Source organism: Lynx canadensis, chromosome B3 (assembly GCF_007474595.2).
Source record: "Lynx canadensis isolate LIC74 chromosome B3, mLynCan4.pri.v2, whole genome shotgun sequence".
Lineage (NCBI taxonomy): Eukaryota > Metazoa > Chordata > Mammalia > Carnivora > Felidae > Lynx > Lynx canadensis.
Window position 1 is genome coordinate 23,000,767 of NC_044308.2, and position 24,611 is coordinate 23,025,377.

Genomic DNA, 24,611 nt, shown 5'->3' on the forward strand with positions numbered 1-24,611 from the left:
GTACACTCACTGAGATGAATAAATAAATCTCCTACTTGTATACCCCAGGCCTTTTTCAAACTGCTGTTTCCACACTGTAATTCAGTGGGGCTGTTTGTTGTGCTGTCTCTTTAAGGGCAGGAACTCAGTTTCCTGTGGCCCTCCAGGCTCTCCCAAAACAGAGCCCACTGATTTTTAAAGCCCCAGGTGTTAAGGTCTGCTGATTGTAAAAACGCAAAAAAATTGACCCCTCTGGTTTTCAAAGCCAAATGTTATAAGGATTTGTCTTCCCCGTGAGGGTTTCCAATACCTAGAGTGCTTGGTGTGAGGGTCGGTTTCTCTTTATATGCCCTCATCATCACTCCTTACTGCAGACAGATTCATGGGTCTATTTAGCTTCTGTCCCTGTATCCACCCTTCCTACCCTCTTTGATGTGGCCTTTTCTCTACATTTAGCTGTGACCAGTCTGTTTTGCCAGGCTTTGGGTCACTTTCTAGGTTATTTACACTGATGTGGGTATTATCTAGTTGTATCTGTGGGTCAAGGTGATCTTATGATCTTCCTACACCACCATCTTCCCCAGAAGTCCATCTCAGTGTTTTTGATCTGCATTTTGCAATCATTAATTATGCTGAACATTTTTATGTACTTGTTATCTATTTGAATATTTTCTTTGGAAAATTGCCTTTTCATGTCCATTGCTCATTTTTATTTTTCTGAAATTGAGTTGTAGGAGTTCTTTACATATTTTATATATTAATCCCTTTCAGATATATGATTTGCAAATATTTCTTCCATTCTGTAGGTTGCCTTTTCATTTTATTGATTGCTAAATTTATTTATATAAGTAAATTAGGCAAAAATTGCATATTTAGTGTTGCAACGTAGGAAGTTAGAAAGGGCTCTAACAGTTTGTTGGAATGAATGACAAGAGCCGGGATCAAAAGATGGCCTAACTTGAGCAAAATGGAAATGATTGATCACCCTTGGCTTAGTGTAGTGGAAGGGATTCAAAAGCTGAGAGGCACTAAAGTGTTAGAGTAGATTTATTATATAAGACCTCCTTACTCACACTGGGAATGTCCAAAAGGCATACCTTTCACCAGTACAGTGGGAAATAAATTGAGAAGAGAGCACCAGCATTGGTGATGAGATTTGTGATTTCTCTCCTTTTTGGACAGACAGGGTGAAAACCACTGACAAACAATTGTAATATAAATCCTTTGGGGTAATTGGATTCTGGGATGCCAGTAGCCAAGTGGCATCACTAAATTTCCATGCGTAAAGTAGGTGTAGCTACTCTAATGGACAGCAGAGTCAGTCTTCAGAATAGTCTGATTTGCACAGACCTATGGTGTTGGCTAGTTAGTCATAGTGTTTTTAGAAGGGGATGATATGGAAAACCTACTTACTCAACTTGTATAAGTGGAAAAGACCTAAATCATATTTAAAAAATCTAACTTCAACAATAAAAAATAGAAAGTGTCAGTCCATTCATCAACTGCAGGCTTGAGCCTGTCTACAGAACCAAAACCACTTGAATGAAGGGACAGCCAGATGCCCTGAATGAAAGGTCAACCAGTTCCCTGAGACACTATGAAACATTTATATACTTTATTTTTTCCAGTCTTCCTCAAAAAGGACACTGCATTTTACCAGGGTAACTACAAAATTGTAGGAAAGAAAATAATTATACAATTCTGGAACAACTGTGCCCTGAACTTACATTGTTTCCAGGATTGGAAACATCACTGTGGGCCTCCAATCAGAAATGGGGCTTATTAAGGGTTAGGCGATAGACCTTAAACTAAGGTCCATCTCATAGTGGGACCAGAGTTTTCCTGAACCTATCCTGTGGTTATGTCCCAGATCAAAAATACCTAATTGAAATAGTGATAATAAGCAGCTGACAGGAACTTCCTTTAGTTCCCTAACTTGGAGGGTGATGCCTATTGTCACAAGTTAGTTTGAAGGATATTGATCACCTGTTGAATGGACTTAGTGGGAAGAACAGCTAATTTGCATTGATTGGTAAGTCATTTATGTGTCAAAGTGTGGGGAATAAACCAGATTAAAATTCAACAAAATTCCATCAGAAATTACTAGGACTCCAGTAATGTGGATTATGTTGAGATATTCTTAACATTCAGAATAGGTTAATTTGCATTGGCCCCTCCTACAACTGAGAAATTTCCACAGCACTTTAGTTGGCCTCTTTGGATTTATGAAGAAACATATATGCATCTGGGTGTATTATTCCATACAATTAATGAAGTGACTCAAAAATCTACTTGTTTTCAGTGGGACAAAGAACAAGAGAAGGCCCTGCAATAGTTCCATACTGTCAGTCCAGATGCTCTTTTAGGGTCATATATTCTAGCCAACACAATGGTTCTCAAAAGTTTCACTCAATGCTGTTTGAAGCCTCAGAAGCCCTTATAGATTAATCATATCTTAGCCATTTATTATTTTAGAGCAAGGCCCTGCCATAATTCTCAGATAATTGCTCTCCTTTTGAGAACAAATCTTTGACTGCTACTGAACCTGAGCAGAGACTCAATCCTTGACCATGGGCCACCAAGTTACCATGAGACCTGAACTGCCCATCATAAAATGGATGATACCTGAACATACTGAGCTATAAAAATTTGTGTGCACAGCAATACACCATAAGTAATTTAAATTGATATATACATGACTGGATGCAGGCATAATGCGACAAGTAAGTTATATGAAGAATCAGCCAAAATGTACATATACCTTTGCTACTCTGTCTTCTCTCTCTCAGTCCATAATTATAGTCTTATGAATAACTTCCTAATGTCATTGACATAAAAAAGAAAAATGACTTTATGTGATATGCAGACACCATCCAAAAGCTCTGCAGCATTCTAACCCCTCTCTGGGATATCCCTGTAGGATAGTGATGCTGGTAAATCCTTCCAGTGGGCAGAACTCCATGCAGTGCACCCAGACATTCAAATTGTTTGGAAGGAGAAATTGTTTGTAAAGACATGGAATCATATACTACTCATGAGTTATGGCCAATGTCCAGGTTTAATGGTCAAAGACTTAAAGATGAATGGAAATAGGTGACAATGTAATTTGTGTTTAGGACATGTGGATACATCTATCTCAAGTAGCAGAAAACCATTAACATATTTGTGTTTCGTGTTAATGCTCACCAAGGTTGACTTCAGGAGCATAGGACTTCAAAAGTCAAGTGAATAGGATGATACTCTGTATAAATACAAGTGAGACTCTGTAATGAGAGGTTCTGGTCATTGCCCAGTGACCTCATGAACAAAGTCACCATTTAAGCAGGGAGAATTTATGTGTGGGATTAGAAACATGATTTTCATTCTTCATTTCACTCATCATTTGTTCCTAATCTGCCAGCAGTGGAGAACAACACTGAGTCCCTGATATGGCACCATTACCTAGGTCATTCAGCTGTCTATCTAGTTGCAGGTGGATAAATTGTACTACTTCCATCATGGAAGGGACAGTATTTTGTCCTTACTAGAATTCATACTTTTTTTTTTTTTTTGGTCTGGATAGATATTTACTTTACTTGTTGCAACATTCCTGCCAAAACTACTAACCATGGAATTTCAGAATGCCTTATTCATTGTCATGGTATTACAGACAGTAATAGGCCCATGTTCATGGACTTAATTTTTCTCATTATGTCCCACACCATCCTGAAGAGGCTAGCTTGATAAAATAGTGGAAGGACCTTTAGAAGAAGACTCGGTAACAGGGCCAGCTAGGTGGTAATATTATGTATGCTCTATAATCAGCATCCAATATGTGTAGTCATTTCTCTGATTTCCTTGAGTCACAGGAGTGGAAGCAAAGGGTGGAAATGGGAAAGGTACCATTCACTATTAATCCTTGTGACCTGCTAACATTTTTGCTTCTTGTTCCTGTGAGTTAACACTCTGCTGACTTAGAGGTTATATTCCACGTGAAGGGACATTTCCACCAATTGATAAAACAATTCCACTGTTTAGTTATAGAGAATAAACTATGGTTACTAGAGAGGAGGTCGATGGGGATGGGTGAAATAGGTGATGGGGATTAAGGAGTGCGCTTATTGAGATGAGGACTGGGTGATGTAGAGAATTACTGAATCACTATATTGTACATCTGAAACTAATATAACACTGTATGTTAACTATACTGGAATGTAAAATACATACATACATACATACATACATACATACATACATACATAAAAACAATTGGAAAAAAAATTCTCCGAACTGCAAGTAAAGACTGCCACCTGGTCATATTAGTCTCCTCATGGCTCTGAATAAACATACAAATGGGTCTGTGCTGGCTGAGATGTTTGTTTTTTTTTTTTCTTTCTTCTAATTAATAAATTTCCAAGAAAAAACATAGCTAGAAAGTACTTAAAACCAAAAATATCTTATTTATTCAGGACTATGTTAATAACGAGAGATTTCAGTGTAGAACCTTGAACAATTCTGAATATAGTATTGAAAAGTAGGAAATTATAAGCAAAGAGCCTCATGGCATCAGTGGGTGTAATAATACTAAGTGAAACATCAAGGGTAATGAGAATTCAGGCAAGTTTTGTTGAAGATAGACCAGGCTGACAAGACATCACCTGGTAAATGGCTGAGGATGAGAAACCTGATTAGATACAGAGGGTGATCATATAAGCACAATAAGAGCCTCTTGCTAAACTTATTTAGCAGAACTATTGCAAAGGAATTTACAAAGTGCACAAGTACGGCTAGGAGAAGACTCACGAGTCTGACTCAAGTTTGGTTAAGTAAATAATCTTTGTCAGCCCCCTCTTGTTTAATAAAAGAAAATACAGTCTTCTTTCATTTGAACAATATGTGTCCACTTCTTCTTCAGTTAATTTTTGTTCATTAAAGACAAGCTGAATCACAATATGTGTCCACTTCTTCTTCAGTTAATTTTTGTTCATTAAAGACAAGCTGAATCATATGTTGAGATGAGGGAGTAGATGGGGTTTGCTGGAAAGTACTCAGGTATTTAATACAAGGGAAAACAAAGACTAATATTTAAAACAGTTTCAGATTATAGGGGAGCTTGGGTGGCTCAGTTGGTTAAGCATCCAACTTCTGCGCAGGTCATGATCTCACAGTTCATGAGTTTGAGCCCCGCATCGGGCTCTGTGCTGACAGCTCAGAGCCTGGAGCCTGCTTCAGATTCTCTCTCTGTCTCTCTCTGACTCTCTCTCTCTCTCTGCCCCACCCCTGATTGTGCTCTGTCTGTTTCTGTCTTAAAAGTAAATAAAACATTAAAAAAAACTAGTTTCAGATTACAGAGGATAACCAGTTAAGATTTCTAGGTGTTTATCACAAAGCTTTTTAGGTAGTAGGATAAGGACAGAAGTGGTAATCCAGAGGACTTTCTGGTTTTGAGTTTAAATAAACATGGTTATGGTAAAAGGTGTGCTGGTGAACTTTTGGAGTGGGTCACATAGCAGCAGACACACAGATTGTTCATACATGATCTGTTGTTATTTCTTTGAAGTTTATATCATGTCATCCAACTTCATCTTGTAGGGCTTTGGCAAAAAGCTGTTATCAATACTTTTAAGTAGATTGGAGAAAAATTTTAAATGTTAATTTGGAGACATCGGATCTTGGAAGAAGCTAGAAGACTTAAGGATTTATCAAAAATGTTAAAATGTGCAAGACGGAACCCACAGTATACACTGTAGTTTTATTGGAATATACTTTTTCTCTCTAAAGTCCTAACCATTTCTATCATAGTTAATTAAATAAGACTGGTTTGTTTGAAAAATACGTCTAGTTTCATGAAACTTGCCTTATTATTTACCTAAGAATAGTCATTGACCACATAGGTCTGAGTTTGTGTGCCTGGAGCTTTCTTTAAGGAATCTCAGGTGGATTTTTAAAAGCCTCTAAAAGTTAGGAAGACAATCCAATAAATTGACCCCAGATTTTGCATATATACTTATAGATTTCAGTTAATTCCACTTTTCAAGGTCCCCAAAATCCTTATCCTCCTGAGAACTCCAGAAAGTAACTTTTATAACCATGTGTAATGCAGGAAACTATATAAGTCACTAGTAGGCTGATTTTCCAGAGCAGTTTTACAAGCATTGGATCCCTTGAGACAACTTTAGTTTCTTAAAATATGTCATATATGATTCATTACATATCACTCTCAAATATGAATTCCAGCAAAAGTCTTGATACTATAACCAATATTTCAAAATATTCTCTGTTACATGGAAGACATTCTTATTGTGCATATGCAAATAAGTATGTTGCCATAAATATAAGAATAATAAATAAGAGTTTCAAATTCTGGAAAGACCAGGTTGGGAAAAAAGTAATTATGCATCTTTTCTTTAACAGGTGTAGTTTACCAAAATAGCTTGAACTTACACCTAGCTATAAGATAAAATATCTCCATACATATGGAAAATAAAATGTTAAAAAAAACAGCAATATTTCAAACCACAATTTATTTATTTATTTTATTTTTAAGGCTTTAAAATTCCAGTTGGTTAACATGGTGTTATATCAATTTCATGTGTAAAATATAGTGATTCAACAGTTTCTTACATCTCCCGGTGCTCATCATGACAAGCCCACATGCTGAATCCCCATCACCTAATTAACCCATTTTCCACCCTTCTTCACATTGGTAATCATTAGTTTGTTCTTTATTAGATTCTTTCCTTATGTGTCTCTCTTTACTTTATTTTCCCAATTTACTCATTTGTTTTGTTTCTTAAATTCCACGTATGAGGTAAACTATATGAAATTTGTCTTTCTCTGCCTGAATTATTTCACTTACCGTTATATTCTCTAGCTCCATCCATGCCATTGTAAATATTAATATTTCATTCTTTTTCCCATTCGATACTCTTTCCTTCTTTGTTAAAGATTGACCATATAGTTGTGGATCCATTTCTGGGATTCTATGCTATTCTACTGCTCTATGTGTTTATTTTTGTGCCAGGTCATAGTGTTTTCATTACTACAGCTTTGACATGTGATGGCTCCAGGTTTTGTTTTCTTTTTCAAGATTGCTTTTGAGTATTCTGGGTCTTTTGTAGTTCCATATAAATTTGAGAATTGTCTGTTCTATCTGTGAAAAATGCTACTGGTATTTTGATAGGGATTGCATTAAATGTGTAGGTTGCTGGGTGCCTGGGTGGCTTAGTCAGTTAAGTGACTGAATTCAACTCAGGTCATGATCTTACACCTCGTGAGTTTGAGTCCCGCCATCGGGCTCTGTGCTGACAGCTCAGAGCCTGGAGCCTGCTTCAGATTCTGTGTCCCTCTCTCGCTCTGCCACGCCTCTGAGCATGCTCTGTCTCTCTCTCTCTCTCCAGAATAAACAAACATTAAAAAATTAAATGTGTAGATTGCTTTGCGTGGTATAGACATTGTAACAATATTTGTTCTTCCATTCCATGAGGTGGAACGTCTTCCCATTTGTTTGTGTCATCTTCAATGTTTTCATCAGTGTTTTATAGTTTTCAGAGTAAAGTCTTTACACCTTTGGTTAGGTTTATTCCTAGACATCTTGTTATTTTGGTGCATTTGTAAATGGGATATTTTTCCTAATTTATGTTTCTGCTGTTTTATTCTTATCAGAGCATAGAACTCCAACAGATTTGTGTGCATTGATTTTTGTACCCTGAGATTTTACATAATTTGTCAGTTCTACAAGTTTTTGTGGTGTAGTCTGTGGGTTTTCTATATAAAGTATCATGTCATCTGCAAATAGGGAAAATTTGACTTTTTCCTGGCTGATTTGGATGCCTTTTATTTCATTTCGCTGTCTGATTGCTGAGGCCAGGACTTCCAATACTATGTTAAATTACAGTGGTGTGAGTATGCATCCAGAAAATCTCTGTTTTTCTCCACTGAGGATGATGTTAGCTGTGGATTTTTCATAGATGGCATTTATTATGTTGAGGCATATTCCCTCCAAACCTACTTTGTTGAGGATTTTTATCTTGAATGGACATTGTACTCTCTCAAATGCTTTTTCTGCATCAATTGAAATGATCAAGTGGTTATTGTCTTTTCTCGTACTGATGTGATGTATCAAACTGATTGTTTTACAAATATTGAAACACACAACCCATTTTTTAAAAATATTTTTATTTTGATTCGGTTTGTTTGTATTGAGGATATTTGTGTCTATGTTCATCATTGATATTAGCCTGTAGTTTTCTTTTTTAGTTGTGTCTTTGACTATTTTTGTTATCTGGGTGATGCTGGCCTGATAGAATGAGTTTGGAAGTTTTCCTTCCTGTTGTATTTTTTGGAATAGTTTAAGAATTTTTTTTTCTGTTTTTAAAAACATTTTTAATCTTTATTTATTTTTGAGAAAGGCAGAGCACAAGCAGGGCAGGGCAGAGAGAGGGGTACAGAGGATCCAAATCAGGCTCTGCACTGACAGCTGTGAGTCTGATGTGGGACTTGAACTCACAAAATGCGAGATCATGACCTGAGGCCAAGTGAGATGCTCAATCAACTGAGCCACCCAGGTGCCCCGAGAAGAGGAGATACTAAATCTTAAATGTTTGGTATAATTCACTTATGAAGCCATTTGGCCCTGGACTTTTGTTTTGGTTAGGTTTTTGATTACTGATTCAATTTATTTCCTGGTTATCTGTTCAAATTTTCTATTTCTTTTTGTTTCAGTTTTGGTGGTATATATGTTTCTATAAATTTATCCATTTCTTCTAGTTTGTCCGATTTGTTGGCATATATTTTTTTCATAATATTGTCTTATAATTGTATATCTGTGGTGTTGGGTGCTATTTCTCCTGTCTTGTTTGTGATTTTATTTATTTCTTTATCTCTTCTTTTTGATAAGTCAGCCTTGAGGTTTACCAATTTTATTTTATCTGATATATTATATATGCTATATATATAATATTATATAATATACATATAATATATATGTACATATAATTATGTGTATATATATGTCTACATATACATATGTATATACATATATATTATATATACATATATATTATATATACATATATATTATATATATAATATATATAATATATATACATATATATTATATATATATAATGTATATATACATATATACATTATATATATAATATACATTATATATAATATAATATATTATACAGCAAAACTAGTTTTAACAGGGAAGTTCATAATTTATATCTATAATATATAATTTATATATAAATTTTATATATTAATATGTAAATATTTATAAATTAATTTTTATAAATTAATGTATAAAATATAAATTAATATTTATAAACATATTAATATACATTAATATATAAATATATTAATATAACATTTATAAATATTGAAATATAAATTATATATTAATATATAAATTATACACTTCCCTCTTAAAACTAGTTTTGCTGTATCCCAGGGGTTTTGGACCATTGTGTTTTCATTTCCATTTGTTTCCATGCATTTTTTTCTTTCTTCTTTATTTCTTGGTTGACCCATTCATGGTTTAGTAGCATGTTATTAAACCTCTGTGTATTCATTGTTTTTCCTGATTTTTTCCTGTGGTTAATTTCTGGTTTCATAGCAAGCACTGTGTTAAGAAAAGATGCATTGTATGGCTTGATTTTCTTGCATTTGTTGAGTCTTGTGTTGCCTAAAATGTGATCTATACTAGAGAATGTCCCAAGTGATCTTGAAAGGAATGTGTATTCTGCTCTGTTAGGATAGAATGTTTTAAATATATCTGTTAAGTCCATCTGTTCAAGTGTATTACTCTTAGCCATTGTTTCCTTGTCAATTTCTGTTTACATGATGTGTTCATTGGTAGAAGTGGGGAGTTAACATCCCCTACTATTATTGTATTACTATCAATTAGTTATTTATGTTTGTTATTAACTCCTTTATATATTAATGTATTCCTATATTAGTTTCTTAAATACTTACAATTGTTATATATTCTTGTTGGAAGTTCCCCTATATATTATGTAGTGTCCTTTGTCTCTTGTTACAGTGTTTGTTTTAAAGTCTATTTTTTTCCAATATAAGTATTGCTACCCTGGCTTTCTTTTGACACCCATTAGCATGATAGGTGTTTCTCTACTCCCTCACTTTTAAATCTTCAGGTTTCTTGAGGTGTAAAAGAGTTTCTTGTAAACATCACATAGATGGTTCATGTTTTTTTAATCCATTCTAACACCCTATGTATTTGGATTGTAGCATTTAGTCCATTTGCATTCAGCATGATTATTGATAGATTTATATATATGGGCATTTTCTTACTTGTTTTGTCATTGTTTCTGGGAATTTTTCTTTTTCTGTCTAGTCTTTGTCACTTCTGGTGTTTCCTTTCCACTCAAAGAATCTTCTTTTTTATTTCTTCCAGAGCTGGTTTGGTGGCCACAATTCCTTTATTTTTGGGGGGAAATATTATATCCTTCTATTCTGAATGATAGCCTTACAGAATAGAGTATTCTTGGCTGCAGATTTTTCACATTTAGAAATTAGAATGTATCATGCCACTTTTTTCTGGCTTGCCAAGTTTCTGTTGATAAATATCCAACTATCTTTGTGTATCTTCTGCTGTAAGTTAAGGACTTCTTTCGTCTTGCTGCTTTTAAGATCTTTTCTTTATCACCATATTTTTCAAATTTAATTATAATATGTCTTGGTGTTGGACTGCTTTTGTTGATTTTGATGAAAATTCTCTGTACCTACTGCCTCTGTATATCTGTGTTCTTCACCAGATTAACGATCTTTTTTAGCTATTATTTCCTCAAATAAATTTTATGCCAACTTTTCTCTCTCTTTTTCTGGTATTCCTCTAATATGAATGTTGTTACATTTGATGGAGTCACAATGCTACATCTATGCTCTTGAATAATTCTTCTTTCTCTATTTTCATAAGCTTCATTATTTTCCACTTTTGTTGTCCTGTCAGTCACTAATTTGTTCCTCTGCTTTTTTTTTTTTTTTTTTTTTTTAAATTTTTTTTTTCAACGTTTATTTATTTTTGGGACAGAGAGAGACAGAGCATGAACGGGCGAGGGGCAGAGAGAGAGGGAGACACAGAATGGGAAACAGGCTCCAGGCTCTGAGCCATCAGCCCAGAGCCCGACGCGGGGCTCGAACTCACGGACCGGGAGATCGTGACCTGGCTGAAGTCGGACGCTTAACCGACTGCGCCACCCAGGCGCCCCTGTTCCTCTGCTTTTTATAGCCTGGTGTTCTTTACATCAAGCCTGTTCCCAGCCTTGTTTATTGCATTCTTCATCTCTGATTGATACTTTTTTTAATTTTTTTATCTCTTTGGTAAGAGTCTCACTGATGTCTTTTCTTCTTTTCTCAAGATGAATGAGTATTCTTATAACTATTGCTTTAAATTCTTCATCAGGTTAGGGTGCCTGGGTGGCGCAGTCGGTTAAGCGTCCGACTTCAGCCAGGTCACGATCTCGCGGTCCGGGAGTTCGAGCCCCGCGTCAGGCTCTGGGCTGATGGCTCAGAGCCTGGAGCCTGTTTCCGATTCTGTGTCCCTCTCTCTCTGCCCCTCCCCCGTTCATGCTCTGTCTCTCTCTGTCCCAAAAATGAAATAAACGTTGAAAAAAAAATTCTTCATCAGGCATATTATTTATTTCTGTTTCACTTAGATCTCTGGTAATGGTCTTATCTTGTTCTTTAGTTTGGGATAAATTTATCCATCTTGGCATTTTGTTTAGGTCTTGGTTTATTTTGTATGTCAGAAAAAGCCAATTATTTCTCCTGCTCCTTAAAATAATGTCCTTATTAAGAAGAGGTCCTGTAGTGCCCAGGGCCTGGTACTTCAGGATGTGTCTGTTGTGTGTACTTGATGTGCTCTGCTGTTGTGTTTTGGCTGCTCTGTTCTTCAGGCCAGTTGTCTGCAGAGACCCTTCTTGCCTGCTGTGTACAATGTTTGGTCCCTGGACTGAAAGTGATGAGTTTTAACTAGATGTACTCTGGTCTTCTAATTAAATAAGACTTGACACCACTTCCACTAGAACTGAGGCCCTGCAGAACACTCTGGTTTGGAGATATGGTGTGAGCAGGATTTGTGTTGGTCTTCTGGAGTAGGGGTCCATCATACTGGGACTGATGCAAGCTTTACTGAGAAGGGCAGTCCAATCAGAGCACTGGGGGATGAGGTTTGGAGTAAACATGTTAGGAAGCCAGTGTTGGCACTGGACTGCTTCTCACAGTTGGCTCTGCATTTGCACTGATGTGCAGGAGAGGGAAATGGTGCCACCCAGCTCCTTTGTTCCTAGAGAGGCATATCCATGAATGCTGCTTCTCAGAGAAGTGCTCCAAGAACAGATAGTCTCCCCATGATGTGTCCCAGGTGTTATTCTGATCAATGTTTCCACACTTTTTGTCCTGGGGTTGTTTAACTGCCTTATGTGAAGGAGCAGCACAGTCCCTCCAGGCTCTATCCCAGTTAAGCCTGCTGATCTTTAAACCTTCAGGATTTAAGTCCTACTGTTCACAGGAACTCATGGAATTCAGCCCCTGGATTTGAGGAAACATTCTCTTTGTGTGTTTTTCTTTGTGCTTCTCTCTCTCTCATTCTTTTCTGCAACCATGGTTCCCTCTTTTCCTCAGTACCTGTGATCCATTTCTCCCTTGAACCACATCTCCATACTTCCTTCCTTCTTCAATGTGGTCTCTTTTCTCCCTTTAGTTCAGAGTTTGTTCTGTCATTCTTCACACCAATCTCTGGATTGTAAAGTTTCTGCTGATATATCCCCTGCTAGCCTTTTGGGGTTTTCCAATTATGTTACTGTCTTCTTTTGTCTTGCATCTTTCAAATATCTTTCTTTACCACTATATTTTTCTAACTTAATTAAAAGATATCTTGGTGTAGAAGAGTTAAAATAGTGGCATAGTAGGAGGACCCTGTTATTGTCATTCCAACACAGCTAGACAAATATCATATCTTTCTGAACACCCGCAAAAAATTGATCTGAGGATTGACAGAACAATTTCACAACTAAAGGAGGAGAAGAGGGCATGGGCACGTTATGGAAGGTAGAAGGTGTGGAGACATGATTTTGGGGAGAAAAGGATCATGGGTGCTGCAGAAGGGAGGCAGCCCTGATCACAGAGAGATGTGTGAAAGAGAAAAAGAGATTCACACACACACACACACACACACACACACACACACACAGAGAAAGAGAGAAAGAGAGAGGGGAGGCGTGTGGGGTGGGCAGAGAGACTGCAGTGCATAGGGAATCACATGAGGAAAACACTTCTCCAAGGCCATTGACTGGGAAAATGAGAGGGGCTGATTTTTTTGAGTTTTTATACAAGTTGAGCCCAAGAACTGGATTTTTAGAAGTCAGTGCCATGGCTGGTGTTAAGCTTAGCAGGCATTGCAGTGATCCTGTGAAGAAGGAAGACAGAGGCTGTGGAGGGAGATTGTCCAATATGAGGATACCTTTGGATGCACTGGGAAAGATTGTTTCCTCCTCTTGGAATGCATCTGGGGAAGGTGGAATTGCCTCTCAGTTGAAAGAGAGCCAGTGGCACCATTGTGCTGCACTATCCCTTTATTATAGGGGCAGAGACACTTGCTGCGGGTGGCTAAGATACATTCAGGTTTTTTGATGCACTTCATTCTAAACTCCATGCTGGTGTACATTGGTACAGCTACCTTTGTGTAATAAAACAACACCAATGCCAACCCAGTGAGACACTCCCCCTAAGGACCATAGTAGGTCCATGCCATGCTGGGTACCTAAGATTTGGATTTTTAAAACTCAGCCAGTGTGTCTGAGATAACACACAGGTGCATTGCACTATCAGGCAGGTAGACAGCCAAGACACAGATATGGTGAAGGCAAAGATCTAAAGGATGCCTGGGATGCAAAAGGGGAGAGTATTCATTCTTCTGTGAGGGCTTTCTGGAAAGCAGCAACCATGAAGTCCCATCTATGGGGATGATGGAGAGGCAATCAACATTTTTCTCCCTCAACCATCAGCAGGGACTGTCTTCAGTGAGCAGCAGAGCACGAACAGTATAGGCCTGAGCACCTATGCTCTGCAGGTGCTTCTTTACAAGGCCAAGTGTGCCTGAGAACCAAAAAAGCAAGGCCATACACCAGAAGACCAGCACAAACCCCTACAAGTGCAAAGCCTACTGGCCATGGAGTACTGCAAAGCTTCAACTTTAATGGAAATTGGATCAGGCCTGTTTTAATAAGCAGACCTTAGCACACCTCACTAAAACTGGCCACCCTATGGCAAAGGTCCAAATACTCCCAACTGTAGGGAGGAAAAAACTCTGCAGAGGTCTGACCTGAGGTAAAAAGCAGTGAAACCACAGTAGCAGAGTGCACACAGCATACAGCAGAGACACCTCCTGAAACACCAGGCCCTAGACAGTATATGACCTTCTCTACATAAAGCCATTACTCTCAGGAGCAGGAAACATAACAGGCTTTTGTAACACACCGAATACAGAGACTTTGATAAAATTCCGAAATAGAGGAATTACTCCCAAAGGAAAGAACAAGAAAAGGTCATGGCCAAGGATCTTATATGTAGATGTAAGATCTATTACATAGATATATGTAATATGCCTGATACAGAAAATAAAACAACGGTCATAAGGATACTAGCTGGAATTAGGAAAATCATAGAAGATACCAGGGAGTCCCTTAGCAAGGGATAAAAGACCTAAAAACTAGTCATGCTGAAATAAAAAATGCCATAACTCAGGTTCAATACTGAGTGAATGTAGTTATCATAAGGAAGGAAGAAGCAGAGGAATAGATAAGTGATATAGAAGATAAAATTATGGAAAATAATGAAGCTGAAAAGAACAGAGAAGAACAAAATTGTATCATGAATGTTGACTAAGGGAAATCTGTGACTCCATAAAGCATAATAACATTTGGATCATATGATACCCAGCAGAAGAAAAGAGGAAAAAGGGGGCAGAAGGTGGAGTTTTTAAAATATAAATTTCAGATAAAATAAAAATACTTATTTTTTGCAAGTATACTTTTTTACCTTTTTAAAATTTTTTCCTTCTAAAGGTCTCAAAATTTTGTTTAAATTTATTTATTTAAATTCAAGTTAGTAAACACACAGTGTAGTATTGGTTTCAGGGGTAGAACACAGTGATTCATCATTTCATATAATACCCAGTGCTCATCCCAACAAGTGCCCTACCTGATGTCCATCACCAATTTAGCCTATCCTCCCACTCACCTCCCCTCCAACAACACTTATTTTTTCTCTGTCTGTAAGAGTCTCTTTTAGTTTGCCTCCCTCTCTGTTTTTATCTTATTTTTCCTTCCCTTCCCCTATGTTCATCTGTTCATCTGTGTGTTTCTTAAATTCCACATATGAGTGATATCAGATAATGTTTGTCTTTTCTGACTGACTTATTTTGCTTAGCATAATACCCTCCAGTTCCATTCACGTTGTTGCAAATGGCAAGATTTCACTTTTTTCATTGCTGATGAAATCTTCTTTATCCACTCATCAGACAATGGGCATTTGGGTTCTTTCCATATGTTGGCTATTGTCAATAGTGCTGCTATAAATATTGGGGTACATGTGCCCTTTTGAATCAGCATTTTTGTATCCTTAAGATAAACACCTAGTAGTGCAATTCCTTGCTCATAGGATAATTCTATTTTTAATTTTTTGAGGAACTTCCATACTGTTCTCCAGAGTGGCTGTACCATTTTGCATTCTGACCAACAGTGCAAATGGGTTCCCCTTTCTCCACATCCTCATCAACATCTGTTGTTCCATGAGTTGTTAATTGTAGCCATTCTGACAGGTGTGAAGTGGTATCTCATTGTGGTTTTGATTTGTATTTTCCTGATGATGAGTAATACTGAGCATTTTTTCATGTGTCTGTTAGCCATCCGGATGTCTTCTTTGGAGAAATGTCTATTCATGTCTTCTGCCCATTTCTTCACTGGATAATTTGTGGGGTTTTTTGGGGGGGGTGTTGAGTTTGATAAGTGTTTTATATATTTTTGATACTAACCCTTTATCAGATATGTCATTTGCAAATATCTTCTCCCATTTTGTCAGTTGCCTTTTAGTTTTATTTATTATTTCTTTTGCTGTGTGGAAGCTTTTTATCTTGATGAGGTCCCAATAGTTCATTTTTTATTTTATTCCCCTTGCATTCAGAGACATGTCTAGTAAGAAGTTGCTGCAGCTGAGGTCAAAGAGGTTGCTGCCTGTTTTCTTCTGTAGTATTTTGGTGGTTTCCTGTCTCACATTTTGATCTTTCATCCATTTCAAGTTTATTTTTGTGACTGGTATAAGAAAGTGGTCCAGTTTCATTCTTCTGCCTGTCATTGTCCAATTTTCCCAGTATCATTTGCTGAAGAGACTGTCTTTTCTCCATTGGATACTCTATCCTGATTTGTTGAAGATTAGTTGGGCACATATTTGTGGGTCTATTCTGAGTTCTCAATGCAATTTCATTTGTTCTATTTGTTTCTGTACCAATACCATACTGTCTTGATGATTACACCTTTGTAATACAGCTTGAAGTCTGAAATTGTGGTGCTTCCAGCAATGGTTTTACTTTTCAACATTTCTTTGGCAATTCCTGGTCTTTTTTGTTGCATACAAATTTGAGAATTTTTTTTCTAGCTCTGTGAACAATTATGATGTTATTTGATAGGGCTGCATTGAATGTGTAGATTGCTTTGGGTAATATAGACATTTTAATAGTATTGTCTCTTCCAACTCATGAGCATGGAATGTTTTTCCATTTCTTTGTTTCCTCTTCAATTTCTTTTATAAGATTTCTGTACTTTTCAGTGTACAGATCTTTTACCTCTTTGGTTAGGTTAATTCCTAGGTGTCTTGCTGCTTTTGGTGCAATTGTAAATGGGATCAATTCCTCAATATCTCTTTCTCCTGCTTCATTATTGCTGTATAGAAATGCAACCAATCTCAGTACATTGATTTTATATCTGTGACTTTGCTGAATTCACGTGTCTGTTCTAGCACGTTTTTGTGGAGTCCTTTGGGTTTTTCATGTAAAGTATCATGTTATCTACAAAGAGTGAAAATTTTTGACTTCTTCCTTGCCAATTTGGATGCTTTTTATTTTTTATTGTCTTATTGATGAGGTTAGGATTTCTAGTACTATTTTGAACAACATTGATGAGAGTGGGCATACTTGTCATGTTGCTGACCTTAGGGGAAAAGCTCTCAGTTTTTCTCCATTGAGAATGAGATTAGCGGTGGCCCTTCCATATATGGCCTTTATGATTTTTATGTATGTTCTTTTTACCTCTACTTTCTTGAGTTTTTTTTTAATTAGGAAAAGATGATATGTTTTGTCAAATGCTTTTTTCTGCATCTGTTTAAAGGATCATATGTTCCTTATCCTTCCTTTCATTAAAGTAGTGTATCACATTGATTGATTTGTGAATATTGAACCAGACATGCAGCCCACAAATAAATACCACTTGAATATGGTGAATAATTCTTTTAATATACCATTGAATTCAATATACTAGTGTCTTGTTGGGATTTTTGCAACCATGTTCATTATGGATATTAGCCTGTAATTCTCCTTTTTCATGTGATCTTTGTCTGGATTTAGAATCAAGTTAATGCTGGCTTCAAAGAATTTGGAAGCTTTCCTTCCATTTTTAATTTTTGGAACAGTTTGAAAAGAGTATGTATTAACTTTTCTTTCAATGCCTTGTAAATATCCCCTGGGAAGCCATCTGGCTCAGGATTCTGTTTTGGGAGATTTTTTATTATGACTTGTTCAAATTTTCTATTTTTTTTTTCCTGTTTGAGATTTCTTAATGTGTGAGGTACTAGGACTTTGTCTATTTCTACCACTTTGCCCAGTTGTTTGGCTTTTAATTTTTCATAGTATCCTCTTATAATGATTTGTATTTCTTTGGTGTAGGTTGTGTATTTTTTACCTTCCTTGCTCCTTGAGATAGGCCTGAATCCCAATGTACTTTCCTCTTAGACTGCCTTTGCTGCATCTCAAAGGGTTTGGACTGTCATGTTTTACTTTCATTTGATTCCCAGGTTTTTTAAGTTTTTTTTGTTGTTTACTTAGAGAGAGAGAGAGAGAGAGAGAGAGAGAGAGCTGGGGAGGAGCAGAGAGAGGGAGAGAGAGAGTCCTAAGCAGGCTCCACACTGTCTGTGTGGAGCCCGATGTGGGTCTCAAACTCACAAACCATGAGATCATGACCTGAGCTGAAATCCAGAGTTAGACACTTAACTCACTGAACTACCCAGGCATCCCTACTTCTGTTTTTTTTTTTTAAGTTCATCTTTCATTTCCTCTTTAACCAATCCCTTCTTTAGTAGGATGTTCTTTAACCTCCATGTATTTGAGGGCTTTCCAAATTTTTTTCTTGTGGTTGATTTCAAGTTTCATAGCATTGTAATCTGAAAATATGTATTGTATGATCTCGATCTTTTTGTACTGTTTGAAGGCTGATTTGTGACCCAGTATGATCTATTCTGGAGTATGTTCCATGTGCACTAGAAACTAATGTGTGTTCTGCTGCTTTAGGATGAAATGTTCTGAATATGTCTGTTAAGTCCATCTAGTCCAGTGTGTCAATAAAAGCCATTGTTTCCTTGTTGATTTTATGCCCTGATGATCTTTCCATTGCTCTAAGTGGGGTATTAAAATCTCCTACGATTGTGGTATTGTTATCAATGAATTGCTTCATGTTTGTGACTAATTGATTTATATATTTGGGCTCTTTCAAGTAGTAATCATAAATATCTACAATTGTTTGATCTTCTTGGTGGATATACTCCTTAATTATGAGACAATGACCTTCTTTAACTCTTATTACAGTCTTTGTTTTAAAATCTAGTTTGTCTGCACTATAAATATGGCTACTCTGGCTTTCTTCTGACCAGCATTAGAATGATAGATGGTTCTCCTTTCCCTCACTTTCTACCTGAAGGTGTCTTTAGGTCTAAATGAGTCTCTTGTAGGCAGCATATAGATGGATCTTCTTTTTGTATTCATTCTGATACCCTATGTCTTTTACTTATTTAGTCCATTGACATTGAGAGTGATTATTGAAAGATATGAATTTAGTGCCATTGCAGTGCCTGTAGAATTGGCTTTTCTGGTGATTTCTCTGTTCCTTTGTAGTCTTTGTTGCTTTGGTCTTCTTCTTTTTTTTTTTTCTCCAGTCAGAGAGCCTCCCTTAAAATTTCTTCCAGGGCTGGTTTAGTGGTCATGAACTCCTTTAGTTTTTGTTTGCCTGGGAAACTCTTTATCTCTTCTATTCTGAGTGGCAGCCTTCCTGGATAAAGGACACCTGGATGCTTTTTTTTTTCATTCAGTACATTGAATAATTTTCTGCCACTCCCTTCTAACCTGCCAAGTCAGTGTACAGGTCTGCTACTAGCCTTAGGTTTCTACTCTTGTAGGTAAGGACCTTTTATCCCTGCTGCTTTCAGAATCTCTCTTAGTCTTTGCATTTTGCAAGTTTCACTATGATATGTCATGACACTGACCTATTTTTTTGCTGAATTTGAGGCGGATTCTCTCTGCCACTTTGAATTGAACGTCTGTTTCCTTCTCCAGATTAGGGAAGTTCTCACCTATAATCTGTTCAAATAAAACTTCTGCTCCCCTTTCTGGCTTTTCTTCTGGGACTTCTATGATACAGATATTGACCTGTTTCACCGAATCACTTAGTTCTCTAAGTGTCCCTTCATGATCTAGTAATTTCCAACCCTTCTTGTTTTAGCTTTGTTATTTTCCATAATTTTATCTTCTATTTCACCCATTCTCTCTCCTGTTTCTTGAATCCTCATTGTGACTGTATCCAGTTTGTTTTGCATCTCAGTTATAGATTTTTTTATTTCATCCTGTTTGTTAGGTATTTGATCTCTGGAGCATGGTTTTCTCTAGTATTTTCTATGATATTTTCAAGTCAAACTAGTAGTCTTATGACTGTTGTTCTAAATTCTTGTTCAGTTATATTGCTTATATCTGTTTTGAGCAAATCCCTGTCTGTGATTTATTCTTGATTTTTCTTTTGGGGGATATTCCTCCACCATGTCATTTTGGATAAAGCTCTGTCTTGTATTTTGAACTCTTGTTATGTTTCCTGCACCTGAGACTACTTCTATATTAAAAATAGGTCATACACTGTCAAGGTTCTGGCATTTTAGGAAGTTTTCCTGGTGTATGCTGTGTGCATTCTGCTGGTGTGTTTTGGCTGCTCTTTTTCACTGGTCAAACCTCTGCAGAGCTCCTCCTTGCTTGCAGTTGTGGAATTTTTGGACCTTTAACTAGGTATGCTTTGATTTATTAGCTGAAGTAACCCTGGAAAAAAGAAGGGGGAGTCTGATCCCCCCAAAAAGAGGGAAGGTAATTGACAAGAAAAAAAATACAGAATAAAAAAAAACTATAAGACTGATTCCAAAGAAAAAGAATGGTATATATATTAAAAAAAGAATGAAAAAGACTGATCTCCCCCAAAAAAGAGATAGAAAAGGAAGTGGAAAAGAAAAAAAGAAACTACGAGCCTGATTCCAAAAGAAGAAAAGAAGAATAAAGAAACTAAGATAAAAGAACTATAGGTATCATTCTGAACCTCTGGATATTCAATACACTTGGTATATGTGGGGTGCTGCCTTTGGTGGCATTCTGGAGGAAAGGCCCACTGCTTTGGCTTACAGTCACTCTTGACCCAGTAAATGCATAATTGCCAGGCACGGGGTGGGGGGTGGGGTTTGGTGTCAGTGGGTCATATCTTCACTAGAGGCTGCAGTGTTGCTCTCTAAAGTCCCACCATGTTGGTGTTGGGGGGTGGGGAAATGGCGCCACCCCAGTCTCTCATCCCCAGGTGGGGATCTCTTACATCCATCTGTTCAGGCAGCCCTCACAGAACAGCGAGGACAGTCAGCTTGCCCTGCACCACAATTCTTCTGTGTTTTTTTTCTTTGGCGTGATGCTAGGATTCAAAACTCAAAGTCTTAAAGGACCCGGCACCACATGGATATGCTCCCCTCCTTCATAGTAGAGCCTCTCCATGCTATGTGAAAGCCTCTGTCCCTGAGAAACTATCCCAAGCCTGCACAATGCATGGAATCTATGGTGTAGCACCACTAAAGGCAGCAAAGGTTAAATTCCCTCTGGATGCACCTCTGTCCCCTGCTGATAAAAGACCTTGTCTGACACCTACAGGGTCTTTTGTCTTGGGAGACAATAAACCCTCTTCCAAAAGTACTCTAGGAAAGATAATGTTCTTTCCCAGTGCACCCCAGAGGTCCCTACACCACACTATGCACTCAGGGCTAGCTCCCTCCTTCCCCAGGAGTGCACACTACAGCTCTGCTCCAGAGAAAGTTGCACACTTCCAAAACCTCAGAGTTTGAGCTCCAAATGCAGTATGCAAAAAACCAACTGGGACACAATACTTCACACTTCTCAGTCATTGTTCCAGAGAGGTTTTCCTCATGTGCTAACTCAATGCTTCACTTTCTCAACTCCTCTCTCTTTCTCTCTCTTTTGTCTCTCCACAGAAAAGGTTCTCTCCCCTATGAGACACTGCCATTTTTCTCTTCCCTAATTCACCTTCATGCACCTCACACCTGCCAAACTCTCTTCTTCCAACTTTGGAGATTCTCTGTCAATCTGCAGATCAATTTCCTGGGTGTTCCAAGTGATCTGACCTTTAGAGCTGTGTTTGAGAACAAAGAAAGCCCAGGGTCTGCTTACTTCTCAGCCATCTTAACTCCTCACCTAAAGCTCTCAAAAATATATTTTTAAAAATTTTAAGCGATTTTTATTTAACATACAGTATAACATTGGTTTCAGAAGTAGAATTCAGTAATTCATTCTATACATAAAACACCCAATGCTCATTACAACAGGTGCTTTCCTTAATACCCATCAATAATCTAGCTCATGCTCTAGCCACTTCCCTCCAGCAACCCTCAGTTTGTTCTCTAACATTTGTTATTTGTTTCCCTCTTTTTTCTTTTCCCCCTTACCATTAATTCATTTGTTTTGTTTCTTAAATTATACCTATGAGTGAAATCATGTGGTATTTCTATGTCTCTCACTGTCTTTTTTCCTTTAGCATAATACACTCTAGCTCCATCCAAGCCATTGTAAATAGCAAGATTTCCTATTTTCTTTCTTTCTTTCTTTCTTTCTTTCTTTCTTTCTTTCTTCCTTTCGAGTAATATTCAATTGAATATATATAGCACACTTTATCCATTCCTCAGTTGATGGACATTTGGGCTCTCTTCATTGTTTGGCTATTGTTGATAATGCTACTATAAATATCGGGGTGCATGTACCCATTAGTATTTTTGTATCTTTGCGTGAATACCTCGTAGTGCAATTGTTGGGTCATAAGGTAGTTCTGTTTTTAACATTTTGAGTAAGTTTCATACCTTTCTCCAGATTAGCAGCACCAGTTTGCATTCCCACTAACAGTGCAAGAGGGTTCTGCACATCCTCATCAACACCTGTCATTTTATTTTTATTTTACTGATGTTATTGTTTGACTGTTGAGTCTAGGACTTCCAGTACTAATTTTATAAACAATGGTGACTTCTTCCTTGCCGATTTCAATATGCTTTATTTTGTTGTTGTTGTTGTTGGTGGTGGTGGTGTTGTTTGATTGCTGAGTGTAGGACTTCCAATACTAATTTTATAACAATGGTGAGAGTAGACAGCTCTCACTTCTCCTGACTACAGAGGGAAATCTCTCACTTTTTCCATATTGAGAATGATATTAGCTGTGAGTCTTTCATATACGGCCTTGAGTATATACGGATGTTGAGTTATGTTCCATCTATCCCTATTGTTTTGAGGGTTTGCATCAAAAATGGGAGCTGTACTTTGCCAAATATTTCTTTCTGTATCTATTGAGAGAATCATATGGTTTTAATCCTTTCTTTTATTAATGTGGTGTATCACATTGATTGATTTGTGAATATTGAACCAATCCTGCAGCCCAGGAATAAATCCCATTTTATTGTGGTGAATGATTCTTATTGTTGGATTCAATTTGCTAATATTTTGTTTAGAATTTTTTTTTTCCATTTTCATCAGGGATACTAGCCTGTGATTCACCTTTATAGTGGAGTCTCTGTCTGGTTTTGGAATCAAGGTAATGCTAGCCTAGTAGAATGAGTTTCATTTTCCTTCCATTTCTACCTTTGGAACAGTTTGAGAAGAGGTTGACTCTCTTTTAACTGGTAGAATTCCCCTAGCGAGCCATCGGGCCCTAGACTTTTTCGTTGAGAGATTTTTGGTTATTGTTTCAATTTATTTGATAGTTATGGGCCTGTTTAAATTTTGTTTTTCTTCCTGTTTCAGTTTTGGTAGTTTATGTTTTTAGAACTATGTCCATTTCTTCCAGATTGCCCAAGTTGTTTGCGTATAACTTTTCATAATATTCTTTGATAATGTTTTTATTACTGTGGAGATGGTTGTGATTTCTCCTCTCTCATTCATTATCTTATTTGAGTCCTTTTTCTTTTTTTTTTTTTTTTTGATAAGTCTGGCTTGTGGTTTATCAATTTTATTAGTTCTTTCAAAGGAGCAACTTCTGGTTTCATTGATCTGTTCTACTTTTTCCTGTTTGTTTGTTTCTATATTGTTTATTTCTGTTCTAACTTTATTATTCCCCTGCTTCTGCTTGCTTCAGGCTTCATTTGCTGTTCATTTTCTAGCTTCTTTAGGTGTAAGCTTAGGTTGTGTATTTGATATTTTCCTTGCTTCTTGAATTAGGCCTCTGTTATTATATATTTCCCTCTTATGATTGATTTTGCTGCATCCTGAAGGTTTTTGACCATTATGTTTTCACTTTCATTTGTTTCCATGTACTTTTTATTTCATTTTTAATTTCCTGGTTAACCCATTCATTAAAGAATGAATTTTTTTTCTGTCCAAGTATTTCCTAGTGGTTGACTTCATAGTGTTGTGGTCAGACAATGTGCATGGTGTAATCTCATTTAAAAAAAATATTTCTTGAAGCCTCATATGTGACCCAGTATGTGATCTATTGGGAAACTGTTCTGTGTGCACTTCAAAATAATGTGTAATCTGCTGCTTTAGGATGAAATGTTCTGAATATATCTCTTAAGTCCATCTGATCTCATGTGTCTTTCAAAGCCATTATTTCCTTGTAAGTTTTCTGGTTAGAAGATCTGTCCATTTTTGGAAGTAGGGTGTTAAGTCCACTATTGTTTTTTTTAAATTATTACTTAGTTTCTTTATGTTTGTTATTGTTTTATGTATACGGGTGGTCCAAAGTTGGGAGCACAAATATTTATGATTTTTTATCTTGTTGTATAGAATTTTTTATTATGATATAGTGCCTTCTTCATCTCTTGTAACAGTCTTTGGCTTAAAATCCAATTTATCTGATATAAGTGTGGCTAATCTGGCTTTCATTATTTTTTTATTTTTATTTTTTTTTTTTTGCTATTTTCACCATCAACAGTTATTAAATGACATATATTCGACTAGTGCAGGATTATTTTTTGGTCTTATATTTTTATTTATTTATTTTTATTTATTTACTTATTTTTAAATATGAAATTTATTGTCAAATTGGTTTCAATACAACACCCAGTACTTACCCCAAAAG

The 24,611-nt window shown here is 36.7% G+C and overlaps 1 long non-coding RNA gene across 1 annotated transcript; it reads left to right on the forward strand.

Annotated features, from left to right (window-relative positions):
- The first annotated feature begins 19,211 nt into the window (after positions 1-19,211).
- On the forward strand, positions 19,212-24,117 carry LOC115517120. Its single transcript, XR_003969724.1, has 3 exons — positions 19,212-19,222; positions 21,682-21,685; positions 24,013-24,117. It is a non-coding gene; the product is annotated as an uncharacterized LOC115517120 (long non-coding RNA).
- Positions 24,118-24,611: the final 494 nt, after the last annotated feature.